Genomic DNA, 25,082 nt, shown 5'->3' on the forward strand with positions numbered 1-25,082 from the left:
GGTTGCGAAAGGAGTTTTAGAAAGTCTGAAATCTGTTGGTGTGGGTCATTGTGAGAACTACATTATGAGCAAGCAGAAACGAGTTAGCTTCACAAGGACCGCTAGAGAATTGAAGAAAGTGCGATTGGAAATGAAACCAGATGTGGAGAAAGGTTCCAAGACCACGAAGACAGTGGGAGTTGAGCTTGAGTTGCAGGGAAACTCACCTAGTGATGTTGTAGCAGATACTCAAGAAACTCCTGAGACTACTGCTGAGGAACCAGATGTGGAGCAAGGTTCCAAGACAACAAAGCAAGTGGGAGTTGAGGTTGAGTTGCGGAGAAAATCACCAAGTGATCTTGTAGCAGATACTCAACAAACTCCTAAGGTTGTTGCGGAGGAATAAGTAGTGGAGTAACTGACACCTGAACTGGTGTTGAGAAGATCATCATGTACTATCAGAGTACCAGATATGTATGTACCGTCATTACACTATCTGTTGCTGATGAAAGGGAACCACAACCCTTTGATGAGACCCTACAGTTGGAGGATTCAACCAAGTAGGAGCAAGCCATGGATGATGGAACGTCTAGGCTTAAAAAATGTGTTGTACTGAGATGGAGTACGTGGCAATAGTTGAAGCTGGAAAGAAGACGATATGGATGACTGACTATCTGGAAGAATGGGCAAGAAGCAGCACGAAAATTCTTAACAGAAATAGTCAGAGTGTCATACAGTTGGCGAAGGAACCCGGTCTATCATTTAAAGAGAAAACACATAAGACGATACCATTTCACTTGTAGGTTAATGAAAGATGGTGATGTGTTTGGAGAAGATAGAGGGTGCAAAGAATCCAGCAAACATGTTGACAAAATGTGTTGATGTTGGAATATTGAGGTTGTGCAAAGCCTCAATTGATATGGTGCCATGAAGACCATGAAGATGCTCATGTTCGTTTGAGAATGAAATTTTTGGTTGACTAGATCGGTCTCCAAGTGGGAGAATTGTTAGGTTATGGAGCCTGCAGCTTACTTATAGCTGGGTCAACGGTTATATCCGATAAAGCTATATTTGGTAAAGCTATATCTGGTACAGCTATATTTGGTAAAACTATATCCGGTAAACCTATATATGGTAAATAGCTATATATAGTAGATGGTTAAATCGGGTAAAGCTATATATAGTAAATGGCAATATATAGTAGATGGTTAAATCTGGTAAACCTATATATAGTAAACTGAACTATACATATATCCGGTCCGCTAGAGCTTTGAAAAGTACTTTCTATTCTCTGTAATTCTCTCTTACTGTACATACGTGAAGTCATCAATAGAAAAAACTTTTTAGCCAGAGTTCTTCTTACACTTTTCTCTATCCTGTTCTTTGTGTTCATCTAGATCGAGTGTGTGCGTTGTTGTGCGATCCTAACAGGCTCTTCTATCTTGGATAGAAATTTGTTACACTTTTTGGACCGACACTATGTCTAAGGGGTCACTAAGGTTAAAATCCTACAAAATAGATCCATGGCTCAGTGGTAGAGAATTTGACCGGTCACCCGTTTTTGAACTTGGTTGGGCCATTTTATTTTGGAGAGACACTTTTTCCACTTTTAGACTGACACTCTATAGAAGGGGTCACTCAGGTTGAAATCATGCAAAATGGGTCCATAGCTCAGTGGTAAAGCATTTGAATGCAGATCAAGAGGTCACCCGTTCGAATTTTGTTGGGCCCTTTTATCATTTTACTTTGTTTTCAACCTCTTTTAACTTGCAATCCGTGCTTGCAGAACCCACCGAAATGTGAGTTAGTAACCCATCCGGTAGGGTTCTTGGAATGATTCTCTAGATTATCCCTTCCATGTTGGGAGTCGGGCCATAGGTCTTGGGTGAAGGAACCGTTGGTTTTCTCATTGTCTTTGAGATAACAATTCTTTTCTATTTTATATAAATTTTTTAAATATGGGTTCATTTCCAAATGCATGCTAACACCCTTATTGTTGAATAAATGACATGAAACTAGTTTCACATAGTAACGTTGCCTTTTGCTCCTATTGGTGGAAGGATAATAGGTCGATTATACCTCTAGGGTAGTTTTAAGCGTGACAACGAGACTAATTTTTTTTTTTTAGTTAAAAATTAGAATTATAACAATCTGCCTAAAACCCTCGGACTAATTTTGCTTCATTTCTAAATGCAAGCAGACAAAGTAGAAAAATAAAAACATGTAAATTGTAAACTCAAACATTTCAAAGAAATAAATAAGGTTTGATGGTACTAATGCTAACCAGAAAACAATCAACCAAATTTATTTAGAACATAGAAAACTTCATGTCTCCATCTTGTAAAGCTAATAAACCAAAGGGCGTAGAGAAATAAAAAAATGTTACCCTCATCTGTGTTGTGTTGTTTCATAAGTGATTGATGGATGTTGACTTTGACCAATTCCTACTATTTTTTTTTTCTATATTTTGAAACTATTTTAAACACTTTTTTCTTGTACTCCTTATAATTTTACCTTTTAAGGTTGTAAATATTTGTGAACCTGTGACTATTATGATTATTAGTCAACTGAATTAAATGGAAATAAAATTTGAAGATGAAATTAAAGTATTAATTTTGATGTCATCTTTACCTGAGTTTTGGGATATTGTTATTAATGAGATTCAATCTAATGCCATTAGTAATTCACAATGATAATATTCAGAATACTTGACAAAAAATAATGGTCAACGTAAGATATTTGAAACAAATAAATATTTTGTCCTCTGAGATATATCAAATCACTCATTTGAAATTCCATAATAATAAACCTGAAGTCTTACATCTTTTATAGTGAAAAGTTCCTTAAATAGAAGTCTTATTAGATACTTCTAAGCATTTAGAGATCAACTAGACACAAAGCCAAACATTCTAAAAAAGATTAGGGGTTAAACTTTTAAGTTAACTTAATTTAAGAAACTTATGATTTTTATATTATCAAGAGTTTAATTGAGCTACGTCAATTCAATCTAGTGGACCCAAGAATTGAATCAAACCAAACCAACTAGTTAGTAACATGATTTAGTGGAAGCATTTTCACGCAAAGTACAAGCAATAATGGAGGGTTTGAAATAATATAGTTTTCACCCCTTGTTTCTCGAGTGAATATTGAAATAATATAGTTTTCATGTTAAGTTTTGCACGGAAGAAACAAAGACGGGGATGTAATGTATTATTTCAATTTGTTTGTAATATACAACAATATATAAATTAACTATAAGAAATATATAAAATTACATGTTCTCCAAGAGCTTCAATCAACACCGGAGGGTTACTTCTGCAACCACTCTAAAGGTGCTCAAGAACACAACGAATTGGATAAAACAGCTCTAGAACTTTGAATCCAATAACTTGAGTTTGACTCATGATAAGATCTCCCTTCTTGTGGAATCGGCATAAAATAGGAAAACCATTCCAAAATAAATTTTTACAAGGGGTTCTATGGTGTAGTGGTTAGCACTTTGGACTTTGAATCCAACGACCTGGGTTCAACTCCCGATAGGACCTTTATGAAATGACCTTGATGTGAAAACACAGAATAAGGAACGACAACACAAGACATTTTAAAACAAAACGTTGTTACCACTTCCCATGAGTGCATAGGTGGCGTTGTCATAATCGTGGTTCTTAGGAAATAAGCCCAACATGATATTGTGCGAGACCAAGGGGATATTGTGCACGTAGTATTTATTAGACACAGAATAAGGAACGACAACACAAGACATTTTAAAACAAAACGTTGTTACCACTTCCCATGAGTGCATAGGTGGCGTTGTCATAATCGTGGTTCTTAGGAAATAAGCCCAACATGATATTGTGCGAGACCAAGGGGATATTGTGCACGTAGTATTTATTAGTTTAGACGTAGTATTTATTCGGGGATATTGTGCACGTAGTATTTATTAGAGACCAAGGGGTTCTTAGGAAATAAGCCCGAGACCAAGGGGTTCTTAGGAAATAAGCCCGAGACCAAGGGGTTCTTAGGAAATAAGCCCGAGACCAAGGGGTTCTTAGGAAATAAGCCCGAGACCAAGGGGTTCTTAGGAAATAAGCCCGAGACCAAGGGGTTCTTAGGAAATAAGCCCGAGACCAAGGGGTTCTTAGGAAATAAGCCCGAGACCAAGGGGTTCTTAGGAAATAAGCCCGAGACCAAGGGGTTCTTAGGAAATAAGCCCGAGACCAAGGGGTTCTTAGGAAATAAGCCCGAGACCAAGGGGCCCAACATGATATTGTGCACGTAGTATTTATTAGAGACCAAGGGGTTCTTAGGAAATAAGCCCGAGACCAAGGGGTTCTTAGGAAATAAGCCCGAGACCAAGGGGTTCTTAGGAAATAAGCCCGAGACCAAGGGGTTCTTAGGAAATAAGCCCGAGACCAAGGGGTTCTTAGGAAATAAGCCCGAGACCAAGGGGTTCTTAGGAAATAAGCCCGAGACCAAGGGGTTCTTAGGAAATAAGCCCGAGACCAAGGGGCCCAACATGATATTGTGCACGTAGTATTTATTAGAGACCAAGGGGTTCTTAGGAAATAAGCCCGAGACCAAGGGGCCCAACATGATATTGTGCACGTAGTATTTATTAGAGACCAAGGGGTTCTTAGGAAATAAGCCCAACATGATATTGTGCACGTAGTATTTATTAGAGACCAAGGGGTTCTTAGGAAATAAGCCCAACATGATATTGTGCACGTAGTATTTATTAGAGACCAAGGGGTTCTTAGGAAATAAGCCCAACATGATATTGTGCACGTAGTATTTATTAGAGACCAAGGGGTTCTTAGGAAATAAGCCCAACATGATATTGTGCACGTAGTATTTATTAGAGACCAAGGGGTTCTTAGGAAATAAGCCCAACATGATATTGTGCACGTAGTATTTATTAGAGACCAAGGGGTTCTTAGGAAATAAGCCCAACATGATATTGTGCACGTAGTATTTATTAGAGACCAAGGGGTTCTTAGGAAATAAGCCCAAGGGGTTCTTAGGAAATAAGCCCAACATGATATTGTGCACGTAGTATTTATTAGAGACCAAGGGGTTCTTAGGAAATAAGCCCAACATGATATTGTGCACGTAGTATTTATTAGAGACCAAGGGGTTCTTAGGAAATAAGCCCAACATGCCCAACATGATATTGTGCACGTAGTATTTATTAGAGACCAAGGGGTTCTTAGGAAATAAGCCCAACATGCCCAACATGATATTGTGCACGTAGTATTTATTAGAGACCAAGGGGTTCTTAGGAAATAAGCCCAACATGCCCAACATGATATTGTGCACGTAGTATTTATTAGAGACCAAGGGGTTCTTAGGAAATAAGCCCAACATGATATTGTGCGAGACCAAGGGGTTCTTAGGAAATAAGCCCAACATGATATTGTGCGAGACCAAGGGGTTCTTTCTTAGGAAATAAGCCCAACATGATATTGTGCGAGACCAAGGGGTTCTTAGGAAATAAGCCCAACATGATATTGTGCGAGACCAAGGGGTTCTTTCTTAGGAAATAAGCCCAACATGATATTGTGCGAGACCAAGGGGTTCTTAGGAAATAAGCCCAACATGATATTGTGCGAGACCAAGGGGTTCTTTCTTAGGAAATAAGCCCAACATGATATTGTGCGAGACCAAGGGGTTCTTTCTTAGGAAATAAGCCCAACATGATATTGTGCGAGACCAAGGGGTTCTTAGGAAACAAGGGGTTCTTCGTGGTCTTCTATGGAAGCATTCCTTGGAGGTACAGAAACTGATTGGAATCATTCTTGCTCGACGAGTCATCATGTATCCTCGGGTTGGATTTTCAAGTTTTTCTTGAAGTTCTTCAATGGCGGATTGAATTGGGGGAATGGTTTCTAGGCACTTTCAGCACTCTATTCCTTCATAGAACTTGTGGGTAATCTTGTTGAGAAACGGTAGGAATAAGTTTGAAGAGAAATGGTGGAGGATTGCTCTCGAATTTGGAAGAAATCTGAGAGTAGGAGACCCATAATCTAAACGCTTATTGCCTTCGATGGGGGATCGACCTTTCTCGATTCTTATTCCATATTGTTGCTCCTACTTTAGACTTTATAGGAGGAGCTTAAACCGACATTGAGAGCTCCAGATTCTTCGTTATTTAGAAGTTTGAAGAGAAATGGTGGAGGATTGCTCTCGAATTTGGAAGAAATCTGAGAGTAGGAGAAACACAATCTAAACGTTTATTGCCTTCAATTGGGGGATCGACCTTTCTCGATTCTTATTCCATATTGTTGCTCCTACTTTCGACTTTATAGGAGGAGCTTAAACCGACATTGAGAGCTCCAGAATCTTCGTTATTTAGAGATCGATCTTTCTGGATAATTTTTTGGTGATATCAACTTCGATCATGGCCTTATCGACCTTGGCTTTGCATACTAGTCGTTGGATGTGATGATCCGTGCGTGTTCGTTCTAGATCATATCAAATTTTTGAGGACATCCGACGATTGAGATTTGAGTTCGAAAGATTTTGTTCGGATGGTCACGGTAGATGCTCTGATTCTAATTGGAGTGACATTTCTGTAATTATCCATTCTTCTAGGGGTATTTTGGTCATTTACCACTTTCCGAATATTTTATTATTATTTTTCTTGAAAAATCAAAAAAAATTCTACAAATTTCTCATCGCTTTTTTATCATTTTTCCCTTTTTTTTGAATCTTGAGATTCCTTTTAGATAAGGAATTACAAATCGGGAAAGATTTTTGATAATTGATAAAATGACTTTTTTGCCCTTTTGATTTACTTTTTCGTTTTCAATTCTTTTCAAAAGGCCTTTAACTCCTTGAAATCACTTGTTAGGGTACACGAGTGACTTGACTAAGTCCTTTGTTCTTGCTTAATCCTTTAATTTTTTTCCTTTCTATCCATTGGGTCTTTCATGAGTGGCTTATTCTTATGGGAGATAATTTCCTTCATTTTTTGTGTGTTACACATACATACTCCTTACAAACACAAAATAAGAAGCAGACTTAAAAGAAGAACAAAAAAATACTAGATTAAAAACGGGGGTTAGTCCATGGCCCACACTCCAAAGTCCGCTCTCATCCCGACCAACTCTTAGTTACTTCGAAAAAAAAAATGATAAACATGGAGTGAGTAAAACTTAGTAAGTAGCCTACTAGTAGGTTCTTAATGGCTACCTTAAGCTAGGATATTACTTCTGGTTATGTTTTTCAGGATCTTATACTGATCTTGAAAATCTTCTCCTAAAATAACCTTCAATTTTATCCCCCATGAACACAATTTTCTCCCATCTATCTTTTTTTAAACACTTTTGAAAGTTAACATAGTAGTTTTGAAGTTTTTTTTTTTTTTTTTTTTTTTGAAAATTCAACGGTATTTTTGTAAAAAACAAATTAATAGTTTCTATAGATTTTTTTTTAAAGATTAAGTGTATTATTGAAACTTCTAAAAAAATTTTGAGTATTTTTTTAGATAAAGTGCAAAGTTCAATGGTATTTTTATTAATTTAGCTTATAATTTAAAAAAAATACAAATTTTTGTTGATTAAGTTAATATTAATTTTATTAAAATACATAACACCACATCAAAATTAATTTATTAGGAATAAAATTAAAACTAAAAATCAATTTATTTTAAACTAAAAAATTAATTTATTTTAAAACTAAAAGTATACTTAATTTGACTAAAACCTCCCTTATCCCAACTATAAAGAATTTAATTCCAATCTCTCTTCTAATAGACAAACGATTTATTAACATCTTTTGTAAAATTTCACTTCATCAATTTAAGTAGCGTTCAACTATAAATATCGAATTTTAAAGTATTCCTCGACAAAGTAAATCTGTTGAAACTATCTATCAAAGGTGTTCCACAATGAGTTGTGGAGAAGTGTTTCCTTCAATTCTAATTTCAATTAAGGATGTCAATGACAAAAAAGTGCAAGAGTTTAGAAGGTTTGTAGTGGAAGAAAATAACAAGAGTCATGGACATCGTTTTGTTTACAAGCTGTATCATGTGTCTTATTCATGGTTACTTAAATCTCGTTGAATTGGTGCGCCTTTCACATCAGAGACATTTGTGCCTTAAACCGAGCTCTTTGCAATAGCAAACTTATTAAAAACTCTTTGCTTGCTACAACATTTGCTTGACATAATTGGACCAAAGGACGTTATGGACGACCATAGCTCACTGTATTGGTCTCCAATCATGAAGTGTGACATCGGATCTTTGTGCATACCATATTCATTAACTATAACATGGCAAGAAATTTTTTATATTTTGACTGGGCATGCCATATTCTGTTGTTCTTATATATCTTTAGTTACCTGTGATTAAAGCAAAGAAGTATAGACATGGTTTCCAACCAACCCTTCCTTTATAGTTAGTTCGACGAATGGGTTTTTGTTATCATTTTATCGTTAACCTTTCCGCTCGATTTTGTGTTATGATATCATACAGGGAATGAGAAGCGACCTTACTTGGACAAAATTATGTACCGTTTGATAATTATTGTTGATAAAATTATAAGCATTTTAAGTTCAAAAGTAACAAATTACTTGTACATCTTTTACTTATAATCTTCATATTCTTTATAATCTTCATATTCTTTATAATCTTCATATTCTTTATATAGCGATAAGGAAGGGAGGGATAGAAAAGATACTCATAATATCATTATGACTATGCCATATTTCATTAATAAAAGAGAGTAATACATCCACAAACACACACATATATATTTAGAGAGAGAGGGCTTTATTATAAGTAGAGATAGCATTTTAGTAGTTGTATTGCTACTTGGGGACAAGGAACTCGAGAACTTCTTTAAAAGTTATGCACCTTTGTAATAAAAGACCAAGGAATATCATCGTTATTTATAACTTCTATCACAATAATATAAATTATGCGAGGACGACGTTCTCTAGTCATACCAACAGACCGTTCACCACACGCTTGTAGATGAAACGATGTCCACTATTCTCGTTATTCTTTTCAACTACGAACCTTCCTGCATTCTGCACTACTAGGATATTGACATCCTTAATTGGTACTAAAGCATCTAAAGGCAACCCTTCCACACGGCTCATTCTAACACCTTTGGTAAATAGTTCCAAGAGACATTGTTAGGCCGATTTTGTTCATGAATACTTAAGAATTTGATATTTATAGTTGTAGTTGAACGCTACTTAAATTGATGAAGTGAAATCTTACAATAGAGTCTAATAAAGCGTTTGTCCATTAGAATAGGTTAGAATTAAATTCTTTATAGTTCGAGATAATAGTTGTATTCTTTAAGTCATTGAGACTAATGTTACTAGTACTTATTAGTATATTTGAGTATAAATATTAAAATGATTAGTTATTAAAAATTGTATAAATTAAAGCGTTTATAATTCAAATGATCTTCATAACCTAATTCATAAAAAAATAAATAAAATAATTAGGAAGCATTTATGTGCTAGATTAAAATAAGATGCATAAAAAGAACTTGCCGTAATTACTTTATTCATGGACCTTTAATCTTAAAAGTAACTTAAAATATTGCAATATTGTGATTCAATAGCCTATTATGAAATTAGGGGAACTAAAAAAAATAAAATTTTTAAAAGATGGAAAAATTCATGAGCCAACCAAAATATGTATTCAAAGATGAAGAATTCACAACAACAATCACAAACAATATTAATTAGCATCTTGTCTTTTGGTTTGTCACATTTTCAAACATGAACAAACCTCAATTTCGAGTCGGTGAGTATTATTGATCATAATCAACAGTACTTTGCAAGTAGCTTTAAGCATTCACAAAAGGTCGAAAGTTGAATTTCTGTAGAATGGTAACCAAATAACCGATGATTATTGTTGAATTTCTAAAAAATACACCACAAATTTCATTTATAGATATAAATGGAACCATTGATATAAAACCCTGATTATATAATTGCATCATCACTAACAAACCCACCTCGGAGTGATCATCTTCACCAGAAGCGCAAATTAAGAAGCCTTCCTGGATTACTCAAAAGTGAACTTTTAAGACAAATGAAGCTATATTTAAGCAAGAAAAATCATGTTACATGTGTCTGGGATACCACGGAGACACCAATGCAAGCAATCGCTACCACCAGAAGTTTCTTTGATATTGTAGTTGGATCTTTGAGACTCATCCCTCAGATGTGGAAGAGTAGTTATATCCAACATTCTTAATTGTGTGCCTCTTACAGTACTCTCAACAAATGGATCGCTTGATCTATTCTACTCTACTTTACTTCCTCTTGATAACGGTGTGGTATTGACACAACTCATATTGCTGATAATCATCACTTACATCCAAAACAAGAGTATAGCGGTCGACTATCGTCAAGAACCCATTCACCATTTCCATTCCTACCGACGGAAAAGTTTTATTACATTCATTTCTTTCTCTTTTCTAATTTCTTCATTCTCACATTAAACTTTTTTGTATTTAAAAAAATAAATAAATAAACGTGAAAAGGGAGAAAGAAGGAAGAAGAAAAGAGAAAACCCTTCATTTTGATAGCTTATCAAATACTCTTTGACCGATGTAAAGAAAGCTCGAGAATAATTTATTCTCACGTCCCTCTTAGACACTTGTTGGATATATATCCGTCCTTCACATGTCGTATCATAATCATATCATGTCGTAAAAACTTCATGATTATATCCTTCCCTAATTTATCATAGCCTTAACGTCCTTAGACATATCATAGTTGTGTCGTTACCGGAACGTACCTTAGTCTTAACGTTACAGGAACGTATCCTAACGCTATCGTTCTATCAATCTATCATAATCCTATCCCTTTCTACCCATAACCTAATCGTATTGTTTTATGAATCCATCGTGACCATATCGTTGTTATCGATCTGTCATACCCATAACACTTCGATACGTAACCAAACCATAACGTTTCATGAACATGTCTTACTCCTATCGTTACATTACGTTTAGTGCATCCTTCTCGTATCCTATCTCAAATATACCATTGAACACATGGTACCGTAAGTATTATCATACAATTCACATATTATAACATATCATAAGCATATCGATTCACAAACATTTCACATATATCAATATATATGACACTTGCAGAACCACGAGCACAGTCAACATCAAATATAGCCATACGGATGGTAAGGCCATCTACCTGATTAGCTTAGGCTGGTGTCCCCAATTTATCCTTAAGAAAGTTCGATTTGTCTTTTGTATTAAAGTCAACCTATATGAACATGACATCAATTTCAATCCTTTCTCTAAATTTTATGATGCTCTAGTGTTAGATTTCATAGGAAAATTGCACGAGTAAGGTCTTGAAATGTCTATATATCAAAATTGTTTAACACTTTCCAAATCTTGATTTTTTGGCTGTATGAGTTTTTTTTTTTTTTTTTTTTTTTTTTTTACTTGTGTTCCTAATCTTATTTGGGTGTGTTTGTTACATTCTTTTTTAATTATGTTAGCAATTAGCCAATTTAATCAATTCATCCTTTATGTTTTTTTTTTTTTTTTTTTTTTTTAAATTATGTTAGTCATTACTTTTGGCTAATTTAATCTATTCTATTTATTTATTTTATTTTATTTTATTTTATTGCTATTGATGGATCTATTTAGAATTAAATCAAACTAAATAATTGGTTACGAGAGGATATGAGATATAACTTAAGGTTAAATCTCTTTCCATATGAGAATAACTCATTCTCATGTTCATCTTTGCTACCATGTACTAAATTAAGGATTTTATTTCTTTTGGATCAAAACCATCCTTAAAGCACAAAATTGAAGTTGTAGTTAGTCAATTATAATATTTGACGTGCTAGTTTTCAAACTACTTTAAATGTACTGAACACTTGTTGGGCATGTACTGAACACTTGTTAATACAATGGATACATTACAAATTTATAATCCATCGTATCAGACACTTGACTTTGAATATATTTTGAGAGTGAAACATACGTTAAGCTTTTTTTTAAGTATACAAATATATAAACTTATTTATATGAATTTATTTCTAATATAAAATTGATAAATTTTTAGAAATAATTCTTTTTAATTAATGTATCATTGTCACATCGGTATCCTAGTTTTTTAAGAATGACATGTTACTGTTAGTAACAGAAAAAGAAAACGGTAAGATCAGAAGAATTGGGAGAAATCTCTCATCCAATTGAAGAATGACTAAATCAAATCTAATTCAAATAACTAGATCAAATCTAATCCAAATAACTCAATCAAATCTAATCCTAACAATCCCTCCCTTAAACTGAACACGAATAGTAATCAGTTTATATCTACGACCTCATACCAAACTTCCACCAGGTAACTTCATCAATTTCCATGTGCCATTTCTGTTTATTGCTCCAGATCCCTGGCTTGCCTCTATTTCTCACTCTTCAATACTTCTCTAAAGTTTACAAAGTTTGTAGGTTGGGTAAACATGGTAGAGCTTCATCATCTTCTTTACAAAAAAAGAACTTCTCCTATTGCATAGTCTCTCATCCAGACTGGTGGTCTCTTATTCCTTGCCTTATTCGAGCTAGGAGAGCTTGCTTCAGCCAAAGAGCCAGATGAAATATTTTCCTCTGCAATATTTTCATCTGCCGCTTCTATATCCTTATTTTCATCTGCCGTTTCTATATCATAGAGTCTGTAAGCTTTTGACTCTTCACTAACTCCCAGCAAAACTTAACTCAAACTCTTATCATCTAGCTTAGTTCTCTGAGCTGCCTCCTCTTTTTATCTCTGAATCAACTCGAGCTCACAATAATGTTCTTCTTCCTTCCGCTGCAGCTCCAAAACTAATCGTCGCTGTGCTTTTTCTACCCTTCTTCTATTCTCTTCCAGCATTTTATCTAGCTCTTCTCTCTCTTTTCGTGCTTGTTCTTCTTTTTGTCTTGTAGCAGTAAGAGCGGCTTCTTTCTCTTTCTCAAGCTGCACATCAACATCATCAAACAACTTCGTGCGACCTTCCTCTATTCGCCTCTGTATTTCTAATTTAGTCTCTTTAGAGTTTAGCCTTTCTTCAACATTCTTCTGAATTAGTTCTTCCATCCTCCTAGTTGCATCTTCTTCTAACTTCTTCAACTTTGTTTCACGCCTTTTCTTCTCTTCTTCCTCTTTCTTAAGCTTCTCTATGGAATGATTCCGATCAGTGGATGCACGACTAGGACTGGAACTGGACGATTTGGGGAAAGGAGATAACGAGGAAGACCTACTTCTGCGTTGGCGGCTGAGGGAACTTGAACGACTGCTTCTCCTAGAATTGGTAGTGGAATGATAGGGGGAAGAACTTGGGTCCCTTCTGCTTCTCTGACTATGGCGATAGGAATTGGAGCGGTGAGTGTACGACAGAGACCTTGAACCACTTTTCCCCATAAGTTTCAATTGAGTTTGAACGGCTGCTACAGGCTGAGATATAGCATGCAATACGAACATTCAATTCAAAGACATCTTTGTCTCCATGATTAAGCCTCTCTCAGGATGAAACACCTTGCATGTTCCATTTTGAAACAAAAAGGTAACGTCTTTGCTTGCAATTTACCAATACTCAACAAATTGTTCCTCAGGTCTGGCACATAAAACACTCCTGTGATTATCATTATCATTCCATTCACTTCCAGCAGTACATTACCCTTTCCAGTTACAACCATGCTTGAGTTGTTGCCCAGCTTCACTGAATCTCTGAAACTTCCATCAAAATCTGAAAAATATTCCTTCTTCCCACACTTATGATTGCTACATCCCGAGTCAAGGAACCACATATCTTCTCTATTGGCCTTATTCATATTCACGTAAGCCTCAGCGACATCTCTTCTTGACTCTCTGCATAGTTTGTCTTCTTCTCCTTGCTTTGACATTCCCATTGAAAATGTCCTAGCTTGTGACAGTTATAGCACTCCACTGTGGCCTTGTTGAAGGTTTGTCTGCCTCGTGTGGTATTGCTTTGACATTCCCATTGAAAATGTCCTAGCTTGTGACAGTTATAGCACTCCACTATGGCCTTGTTGAAGGTTTGTCTGCCTCGTCCCCTTCCTCTGTCTCTAAAGCTTCCACGACCTTGTCTCCTTCCTCCAGCAGACTGCACAAGTGGACTCTCCATCGACATACTTTTATTATGACACACGTAGAAGACTTCTGCTTTTAGTTTTAACTAGTTTAGGGCATGACTCTGATACCAAAATGTTAGGAACAAAAAAAGAAAACTGGAAAGATCAGAAGAATCGGGAGAAATCTCTCATCCAATTGAAGAATGACTAAATCAAATCTAATTCAAATAACTAGATAAAATCTAATCCAAATAACTGGATCAAATCTAATCCTTACAGTTATCATATCTATTTGGTATAATATTTATGTCTCGTATCTATATCTCATTTTTATTTTTGTGACTCTGAGATATTTTGCTTTTATAAATAGATATCTTCACAAAAATAAGTTTAATTTATGTTAAGAGAAATTCCGGTTTTATTAGAGGATACAACCTTTATTTATGGTACTAGGAGTTCAAGAATCTAGATTTGAATCGGGTTAAGTAAAGTAAGATTTTGAAAGTTTTGAATTCTAGACCAAATTTGTACCTAATTATTTCTTTTATGACTAATTATAAATTAAGAGAAAAATATTTTTGTAAAGATAGATTTATCTCTAAAGCTTTCGTGACCAAACCATGTTCAGACTAGCAGTTTAAAGTCAGGAGATGCGGTCACAGGTGTGATTATTTTGGATGGGTTCGTAATAGAACTTACCGTTGAGATGAGGGAGCATTCAAAGGTTGTGCACTCACAGATGGTATTGTTATGTAGTGTTAGTCTGTCTTTGTGTTTGAGTTTTTTTGTATTTTTTTTTTTTTTTTTTGTAATTGTATCCCAAACACTTTTTTTTTTGTTTGGATAAATTTGATCAACATCGTCTTATAATTTAATTTAATTTTATATTTAATGTTGTGTTGTTTTCTCAATCTCATTTTAATTTTACAACATTTTCTTATTTTATATTAATTTACTTTTATTTTTATTTGTTTTCACTCTCAATTTTAGTTTCTATTTGAGTTTTGAACCCTTAAAAGTTGGGTTGTGACAGATTGGTATTAGAGCCGCCAGATTTTAAATTATACAGATTTTAAATTAATTTGATCAACTCTATTCTCTGTTTTTCCTCTTCTTGCTCTCTGGAACTTCTTTTAAGGCTATTGTTCACCGATTATTTGGGAGCATCTTCCTTCAAAGCATTGTGACCACAGATGACTTATGTAGAAAATTTGTACCCCATTTCCTAAAATATTTAGCGGATAACATACCCAAAACAGATGCGTTGACCAGACTGCGCTACATCTCGTCTCACCCCCCCCCCCTCCCGGAGCAAATGGATCCACCCAATCGATGAACACTCAAATCAAACTCGCCCATCCTTTTTGGCACAGGGACGCGAGAACCAATCCCAGTAATCTACAGTGGGGAGACCCCTTAAAGCAACAAGCGAGAATGGCTAGGTTGATAGCAGGGTTAAAGAAAAGGCGAGTATGAAAAGACGTATCGCATAACCGTCCCTGTAAGCAGCTTCATTCTTTCTTGATCTATGAACCGACTTTATGAAAAAAATCAGTATTTCGGCTGAAAGTGTGACTGTTGGGTATAGATAAGCAGGACATCTTGGTTCGAGGGAAACCGGAGATGTTGGTTAAGAAATCTAAGCAAGCAAGTAAAGGACAGACAAAATGCACATATAAATTGATTGACATGATCCCTCTCCCTCTCTCTTTGGCTAGTCCAGTTGCACGATAAGCGGAAAAGCATACCAGGTAGGGAAAGAAAGGCTGCTCGATCTCCTGTAAGGCACACCCTCAACGGCGAGCAAACCAGGCAATGCTATAAGTCCGATAGAAGTCCAAGATTTTGTCTACTACGGACCTGGAAGCTCTTGGAGGAGCTAACATGAAATGAGAAATACATTCGATTACGGCAACTATTAGATAGCGAACTTTTTGGTAGAAACTGAATGATCCCTTGGCTCGGGCAAGAAAAGGAAAAGGTAGTGGTACTCCTACCTTTTCCGTCGGACGATAGAAATGTTTGAGCGGAAAGATTGAATCACACCTGGTAAGAAAGGCGGGCTTAGCAGGTTTCTCCAAACGTTTAAACAAAAAGAGGAAGCAACCGGTCCTAAAGAGGTCAACGCATACGTGCTTTTTCCTTTCGTTTAGCGAGATAGCTTACCAGCTCTTTCGGCTCATAGCAGCAGTATGAAAAGCGAAATCCTCATCCTGAGTCAAGTCCGCATTGCCATACGAATCAACATCGGTCAAACCAAGAGCTACCATTTTTTCTTTAACGAAAGCGGATCTAACAATTTCGATAAAACCAACCTCTTTTAAAGGAGTCGCTCTGCCTTGATCACCGTGGATATATGCAGCTCCCGCTTTACCTTTGCCTACCGTGAAAAGGAAAGTTCCCTCACGATAGGCCCTCCCAGCTCCTGAACATCTTTCTATCAATCGAGAGAGGTATAGAATAGTACAACAAACCAACAAGACAAGAATGGACTCATAAGATGGGCGGTCAGGGAAACGATTTCATTTGTGTTATCCGCCAAGGAAATGATCAAGGAATTCTCTATACACGGCTGAGAGATGATCGTATTGTTGCACATCTTGAATAAAGTACCGTAGGCAAGCGAAGCTTTTGAAAATGAAAGCGTGTAGAACTCAGATCCACTTTCTCTTCGATTCGTAAACTTCGGATCTGATCATTCTTTCGTCTCCGGGTGACTGAGAGAGAATTTAGGCCTGGCATGCATCCGATTCGGTCAACAATAAGGTACAAAGCGGATTGATAAAATGGGCTTGAAGATCCATTGTCGTTAGGTCGAAGATCTCTACAAGGTTTAGTGCACTTTGGTAGTTGCGAATGTTGCCGTAATCGAATGTCTTTCTCATTCGACATTCTCTCTTACCAAGCACTCATACTCGCCAGGGTTGAGGAGACAGTCCGTGAGCTAATTGGGTTTTGAGATTGCGTATACGCGAAAAGAGCTCGCTTTCGACTTTCTCCTCGGCGTTTTATGCCTGGTTCTGGTTCAGGAAAGGGTCTCATCTCTTTCATTGGAGCACATTGATGCCGAAGGAGTCTTCGGAACCGGTGGAGAGGCTATGATGACTTCAGGCTATTCAAATAGCATGGCTGATACCACAAAGAAAGGGTATCTAAGTCACACTAGTGGAATAGATTTTTCATAATAATTATCTCGATATATGATACCAAAAACCTGCCTGATGACTGATAAGGTAAGGGGTTTCAAAAGACAAAAGAATGACAATTCTACGTGTGATAGAAAAGGAGATCTTTTTTTTTTTCAGTGTGCGTGGTTCGCCTGCCTTCCTGACCACGGATAGGCTTTGGGGATTTGCACTTCGGCCCCTTAGAATACCACATCAAGGTGACAGGATTCGAACATATGGCTCTCTGAAACTTCTTCATCGGTTATTTTGGCTCATCTTTCTTAAATAGATTGTGACGACAGCGGAAAACATGCCTGCCTTCCTGACCACAGATAGACTACGGGGCTTTGCACGTTGGCCCTTGAGAATACCACATCAAGGTGATAGGATTCGAACCTATGACTCTTTGAAACTTCTTCATCGGTTATTTGGGCGCATCTTTCTTAAAAGGATTGTGACGACAGATGACCTATGTGACGACAGCAGACAACATGTCTGCCTTCCTGAACACGGATGGACTACGGGGCTTTACACTTCGGCCCCTGAGAATATACCACATCAAGGTGACAGGATTCGAACCTATGGCTCTCTGAAACTTCTTCATCGGTTATTTGGGCGCATCTTTCTTAAAAGGATTGTGACGACAGATGACCTATGTGACGACAGCGGACAACATGCCTGCCTTCCTGACAACGGATAGACTACGGGGCTTTGCACTTCGGCCCCTGAGAATACCACATCAAGGTGACAGGATTCGAACCTATGGCTCTTTGAAACTTCTTTATCGGTTATTTGAGCGCATCTTCTTTAAAAGGATTGTGACAACAGATGATCTATTTGACGAAGCGGACAACATAATGAAAAGTTCCTAGAAAGAATACAATAGAACAATTTCTGTAATGCTCTTTTTGAAGTCCGTCCCTTCCAAGAATATGTTTCATTCTGCATTCTCATCTTCTTGGTTCAATGTTTAAAAACAACATTTTAAATCATATTATCTTGCATAATTCATTTTGATATAATATTGTTGGGGGCATTTTGAGAATCGAACTTGAGAACTCTCACACCCAAAATGATAATCATACCACTTAGACCAAATGCCAAATGCCTTTGTAGTAGATTTATAATTCTTAGTTGCTAGTCTATATATTTTCCGTGCCTCAATATATGAAAAATTTATAGAAGTTGAAGGTGCATTGCCACACATTCCTTTGGGTTAGGCCCCATTTTTTTGTCCCATTGATAACTATTTTATTTTTTTTGTCTTTCAAAATTGTAGTTTTTTGCCACGCATTCCTTTGGGTTGGGCCCCATTGATAACTATTTTGTTTTTTTTGTTTTTTTTTTCTTTCAAAAATGTGCTTTTTTTCTTTTGGAGGGGCATTTTGAGAATCGAACTCGAGACCTCTTGCACCCAAAGCAAGAATCATACCACTAGACCAAATGCCCTTATTAATGACTATATATTAAGTTGTTTATGGAATGTATCATCATTATTTCATTTATTTTCTTTGTTAATTAAATCCATGAGCAATTATTATTATATCTTTTAGATCTAGACCGCTGTTAAATTATTGACATAGGGTTTGCGATAATTAGTGTTGTAGAGAGAAGAAAAAAGAATAGAAGTTATTTAAAGAATAAAAGTTCATTAAAGAATAGAAGTTAATTAAAGAATAGAAGTTAATTACTGTAGAGAGAAGAAAAAATAATAGAAGTTATTTTTATTTTCTAGAAGTTAATTACGGTAGGGATAGAAGAAAAAAGAATAGAATTACTAGAGAGAAGAAAAAAAGAATAGAAGTTATTTTGGAGTTATTTTTATTTTCTTTTTTATTTTCTCGTGTAAGTTTTAGTTTGATAGTTACATTTGAGACATATATTACACAAGTAAATGATATTAAAAGAGCATTATCATTAAATGATAATACACAGGTTGAGCTATATATCGTGGAGTACACAAGTAAATGATATTAATAAAAATAGGGGCATTTCGAGAATTAAACTTGGGACCTCTTGCACCCTAAGCGAGAATCATACCACTAGACCAAATGACCTTTCAAAAAACAATGCAACATTTTTAACTCCTACTCAATATATTTTTTTCTCTCAAGTTTGAAATCTATTTTCTTGAGCTGTTGTTGGACTATAAAACAAAAAGTTGATGGTCTAGTATTTTACTTGTAAGTAAGGCTTGTAATATTGAATTGTTCTAATATGCAAGTGTTATCAAATAAACTACAACCCACCAAATGAATCAAACTAATCAGTTTGGGTTGGGTTGGATTTATTCGGCTCAGTTCATCAGTTTGTTTGATTTAATTCTTCTATTTTGCTTCGTATGACAAGAAAATAAAGTTGTATTGAATGTACCATAGTTTGATTTATGACAAACTCATATGAAATATAATTGCATTAATAGTACTAATAGTTGGAGTCTATAAACATTTCATGAACATAAGTGCAACTCATGCTTCATTAAAGACAAGATAAACTTTAGTTAAGTAACTGGAACTTTAAATTACTTCATGTGGAGCTTCAATTACTCTATGTTAGCTACTATCTTTAGGATTTACTAATTGGACAGAGTTCTTGAATTTAGGGGATTGTTTTATGTAATTTTCAACTCCAACTTATGTTTTCAAATTTTTAGGTCATAATTTAGGTAGTGGTTGTATATTATGGATGAACACTAGAGTTTCTATCCCGTTCACCACAACTATTCTAGTTTTTGTTTGAAGGCTATAATTGTCATCTATGTTGTATGGCAATAAAATTTGTTTAGATGAAATTTTAGTTAAAGTTGCATATTTTACTTCTTGCAGTAAAAAATTTGTTTCTTGGCATCATATGAATTTAGTTGCAAAGTTTTTAGGAATAAGATGGAGAAAGAAATTTTCTTTAAAATAATAAATTTTCTTTACCCAATTTATGACTTAATATTCCAAAAGTGGCTTAAAAATTTAACATCCCTATCTTTTTTTTGTGTGCAGCAAACATTGGCAACATTGACTACAAAACTTATAAACATCGTGCTTCATGGCAAAGGTCATATGGATCGTGATGAGCATTTTATCCCATATCTTAGTTTCGCTAACTAAAGTTTTCCAATAACTCCCAAACTTCATTACGTTATATAACCTCTTGGGATAAGGATTCATGTAACATTTCATAAAATAAGATCTACTGATGAATTTCATAGCATTTGAAGGTCATCTAGGTCATGAACCGAAGGTAAATTACCTTAGGGGCACTATGGTCATTTTACACCGTTTCTTCGTTTACCTACTTATCCTTATCCAATGACCACCAAATTTCACTTCTGACCTCAACATACTATAATATGCTCTGTATTAAAATTTGATAGGCAGCGGAGCTCATATAGTGGGTTATTTTAACGTTACTTAAATCTAGAGCTATTTGATCAGTTCAGGGTCTTCACTCACGGTTCTTTGGGTTTTTCTTTCATATATCCTTAATTCATACTTGGTTTAGGGTTCATATGAAAATCCAAGCGATTTCTACAAGTGTTTCTTAACAAAAAGTCCAAGGTGGCTACTTGCCTCGTCATCGACGTTTGGGACGTCCATTCTTGAGCTTCCAATATCTAAATTACTTCAAAATTTCCTTCCACGTACTCCTTATTGTGTCTAGTTTCTGAAACCATAAGATTTTCTATGAGAATCGGTCTGGAATGGGGTTAAAATTGAGAAAACCCGAGAAAAGGTCAAATTTTGAGTTGACTTGGACAGTTCAGTTGAACTGGCCATATCATCGTTTTCTTCCTCTGAACAGGAAGAAGATGCGCATTTTTCGCGTCGCCGCCATCTGAAACTCGGCCTGTACAGCCACATTTACAGCGTTTCTCTCCTCGATTTCTTCGTGAAACTTAAAGATGGGTATTACAAGGAAGGGCTAGTGATTGATTTGATACCTTCTCGTGGATCGTAGCCTAAGATATTCGCTTCCAAAGTTCATCCAAAATCTGATTTATCGCTGGAGATAAAACAAAGGATTTCTTATTGGGTAGCCGATTCTAGGGGTTTCAAGGCCCTATTTCTTTATCGAACCTCTTCCATATCCTTTCTTCAGGCTAAAGGAATTGGTTTGGAGGAATGTCTTTGAATGTAAGACGTTAATTTTCAAAAATCGTTCTCAGTATGCAACTCACTCGAAACGCCAGATTTTTCGATCTCTTGGGTAGCTTGTTTTACGATGTTTCCTCTCTCGATTCCTTCATCAAGTTTACTCAACTTCTTCCTCTGAAGCTAGAGGATTCTTAATCTGAAGGAAAAGAGATCGTAGATAGGAATTCGACTCTTATCCCCAATTTAATTTCGAAACCTATTTCCTTCAATTCGACACGCTCTCGAGGTTACTTTTCTTTGTGGTCTTCTATGGAAGCATTCCTTGGAGGTGTAGAAACTGATTGGAATCATTCTTGCTCGACGAATCATCATGTATCCTTAGATTGGATTTTCAAGTTTTTCTTGAAGTTCTTCAATGGTTGATTGAATTGGAGGAATGGTTTCTAGGCTCTTTCAGCACTATATTCCTTCATAGAACTTGTGGGTAATCTTGTTTAGAAACGGTAGGAATAAGTTTGAAGAGAAATGGTGGAGGATTGTTCTCAAATTTGGAAGAAATCTGAGAGTAGGAGACCTATAATCTAAACGCTTATTGCCCTCGATTGGGGGATCAACCTTTCTCGATTCTTATTCCGTATTGTTGCTCCTACTTAAGATTTTATAGGAGGAGCTTAAACCGACATTGAGAGCTCCAGATTCTTCGTTATTTAGAAGTTTGAAGAGAAATGGTGGAGGATTTCTCTCGAATTTGGAAGAAATCTGAGAGTAAGAGACCCACAATCTAAACGCTTATTGCCTTCGATTGGGGGATCGACCTTTCTCGATTCTTATTCCGTATTGTTGCTCCTACTTCAGACTTTATAGGAGGAGCTTAAACAGACATTGAGAGCTCTAGAATCTTCGTTATTTAGAGATCGAACTTTCTGGATAATTTTTTAGAGATATCAACTCCGATCATAGCCTTACCGACCTTGGCTTTGAATACTAGTCATTGGATGTGATGATCCATGTGTGTTCGTTCTAGATCATATCAAATTTTAGAGGAGATCCGACAGTTGAAATTTGTGTTCGAAGGATTTTGCTCGGATGGTCACGGTAGATGCTCTGATTCTAATTAGAGTGGCATTTCTGTAATTATCCATTCTTCTAGGGTATTTGTGTAATTTGCCACTTTCCGAATATTTTATTATTATTTTTCTCGAAAAATCCATAATTTTTCTACAAATTCCTCATCGCTTTTTTATCATTTTCCACTTATTTTGAATCTAGAGAAGAACAAAAAATACTTTAAAAATAGAGGTTAGTCCATGGACCACACTCCAAAGTCCACTCTCATCCACGACCAACTCTTAGTTACTTGAAAAAAAATGATAAACATGGAGTGAGTAAAACTTAGTAAGTAGCCTACTCGTAGGTGCTTAATCGCGACCTTAAGCTAGGATATTACTTCTTGTTATGTTTTCAGGATCTTAGAACTTAGAGGTCATCGTGTCATGTATCATATACTGATCCTGAAAACCTTCCGCTAAAATAACCTTCAATTTTCTCCCCATGAACACATGAGTGGTGTCGTCATAATCATGTAATCCTACTGGTAAATCGTGGTGCAGGGCATCTCGTTTAGCTGATGGGAAAGGTAGGCCTATCATAACATTAAGCTCCTGGTACATATTGTACGACATCCTACCTAAAGAGGAATAGGAGCCTTTTAGTACACATCGTAATGCAGATAATGGTTACTTATGGGTATGGATCCTAGCAACTTATTTAGCATGTTATTCACATAGTTCTAGGTACTTGATACATGGATTATTGATGAACCTAGGTTTATACATAATGTAATGGATTAGGCTTTAGGAGTTGAGGTTTTAGCTTAGGAAAACATTAAAGGGTAACCTAACGTGGACTAATTCGTGTGAAAACCTACTAGCACTTTGAGGACCTCTTTCCTTCACCAAACTTATGGGTAAACTTATTTAGAAGATGCAGGAACAAGTTTGGACATGAATAGTGGACTATAGTTCTCGAATTCTAGGTAAACCCATGAACACGATACCCCAAAACAAAAAACTTGTATCTCTCGATTGGGTACTCGATTAAGCTTGCTTCTTGCCCCTAATAGTCTACCCTTATTCATAATTTATAGACGGATTTTCCACTATCAATGAAACGTCTAGAATTTCTATAATTTCATTCTTGATTTTTTTGAATCTTCTACTAGAAAAGTCTTCTCCGATCGGAGCCTTCCTTTTTTAAGCAACTTGTAATTCTTATTCTATAAAAAATTTAATGATTCGGGAAGTTTATACAAATTAGAAAAAGTACAGTTTTCTCAATATTTTTTCAATTTTACTTGTTCTTTACTTCTAGATACAACCTAGTAGGGATTATACACTGTCTCTTATTGGAGACCTTGTGTGTTGCAAATTCTCCTCTCCTTTGAAAACTTTCAGTCATCGAAAGTGTTTATTCTAAAATAGGTCAAGGTACAAGGTTCTTATTTGCTTTCTGTTTCCCAAGTGGCTTCTTTTACTCTATGATTCTTCCATATGACCTTAACAAGAGAGATTTCCTTGTTTCTCAATCATTTGACTTTCTTGTCTATTATTTGAATCGGGTCTTCTTTATACGTTAGGTCATCTCTCAAGAAGAGAGTTTCATGAGCCAGTACGTGCGAACGATCTAGGGTATACTTCCGTAGTTTGGATACCTGAAAGATATTATGTACTGCAGACAAGTTTGGGCATTGCCCGATTCTATAGGCCACAGATCCAATCCTTTCTAATATCTCAAAGGGACGGATAAACCTAGGGCTTAGCTTCCCCTTTTTACCCTACCTGAGCACCCCTCTCATGGGGTGCTACCTTTAGAAATATATGATCCCCTGCCTACAATTCCATGTTCTTGCGCCTTAGGTCTGCATAGCTTTTCTCTCAGCTTTGTGTGGTTTGTATCCTAGCTTTAATCTTTTGGACTGCGGCGTGGTACTTTGCACCAACTGTGGCCCAATAGTTGTCGTTTGCCCACCTTCTTCACAAAAGATAAGGGATCAAAATCTTCGTCCATAAAGAACCTCGTATGTGGCCATTTGTATGGTGGCTTGGCAAGTATTACTATAAGTGAATTTCATAAGGGGTAGGTAATTATTCATTTTAAAATCTCAATGAATTAGCAGAAGGGTACCCAATACCTTTACTGATAAATATTCATTTTTAATGTTAGCAAGAGTATCTCAGTTAGGAGATTGTTAGACTGAAGATTTAAAGGTCACACGTGTTTTATCCACGTTCAACGCACCTAATACAAGTTTATTACCTGACTATACAATCTAAAAACATAACTTGCTTATTCAATCTAAAATTAGTGATTATTTCTTTTTTAAATATAATGAATTAGCGGAAATACCTTTACTTATGAATTTTCATTTATAATATTAGCAGGGATAACTCTGTTGGGAGAGCTTCAGACTGAAGATTTTAAGGTCACGTGTTTGATCTCCACGTTCACCGCACCTGATTCTAGTTGCATAACCCAACTATTCAATCTAAAATTAGACATTATTCCTTTCTGAAATCTCAATGAATTATCGGAAATTCCTAACGTGTTCTAGTTCACCGCACCTTATACAAGTTGGATAACTTGAATATCTTATTAAAAATTAGTGATTATTTCTATTTAAAATTTCAATGAATTAGCGAAAATACCTTTACTGATGAATTTTCATTTTTAATGTTAGTGTGAATAGCTCAGTTGAGATAACGCTAGATTGA

The 25,082-nt window shown here is 35.9% G+C and overlaps 2 non-coding genes and 1 pseudogene across 2 annotated transcripts; 1 reads left to right on the forward strand and 2 right to left on the reverse strand.

Moving 5' to 3' along the window:
* Nucleotides 1-3,452: 3,452 nt before the first annotated feature.
* TRNAQ-UUG (transfer RNA glutamine (anticodon UUG)) lies at nucleotides 3,453-3,524 on the forward strand. Its single transcript has one exon. It is a non-coding gene; the product is annotated as a tRNA-Gln (tRNA).
* Nucleotides 3,525-12,696: 9,172 nt separating this feature from the next.
* On the reverse strand, nucleotides 12,697-13,874 carry LOC147790596 (uncharacterized; annotated as a pseudogene).
* Nucleotides 13,875-18,601: 4,727 nt separating this feature from the next.
* Nucleotides 18,602-18,673, reverse strand: TRNAP-UGG (transfer RNA proline (anticodon UGG)). Its single transcript has one exon. It is a non-coding gene; the product is annotated as a tRNA-Pro (tRNA).
* Nucleotides 18,674-25,082: the final 6,409 nt, after the last annotated feature.

Source organism: Cucurbita pepo, chromosome 10 (genome assembly GCF_057944985.1).
Source record: "Cucurbita pepo subsp. pepo isolate OVF chromosome 10, ASM5794498v1, whole genome shotgun sequence".
NCBI classification, from domain to species: domain Eukaryota; kingdom Viridiplantae; phylum Streptophyta; class Magnoliopsida; order Cucurbitales; family Cucurbitaceae; genus Cucurbita; species Cucurbita pepo.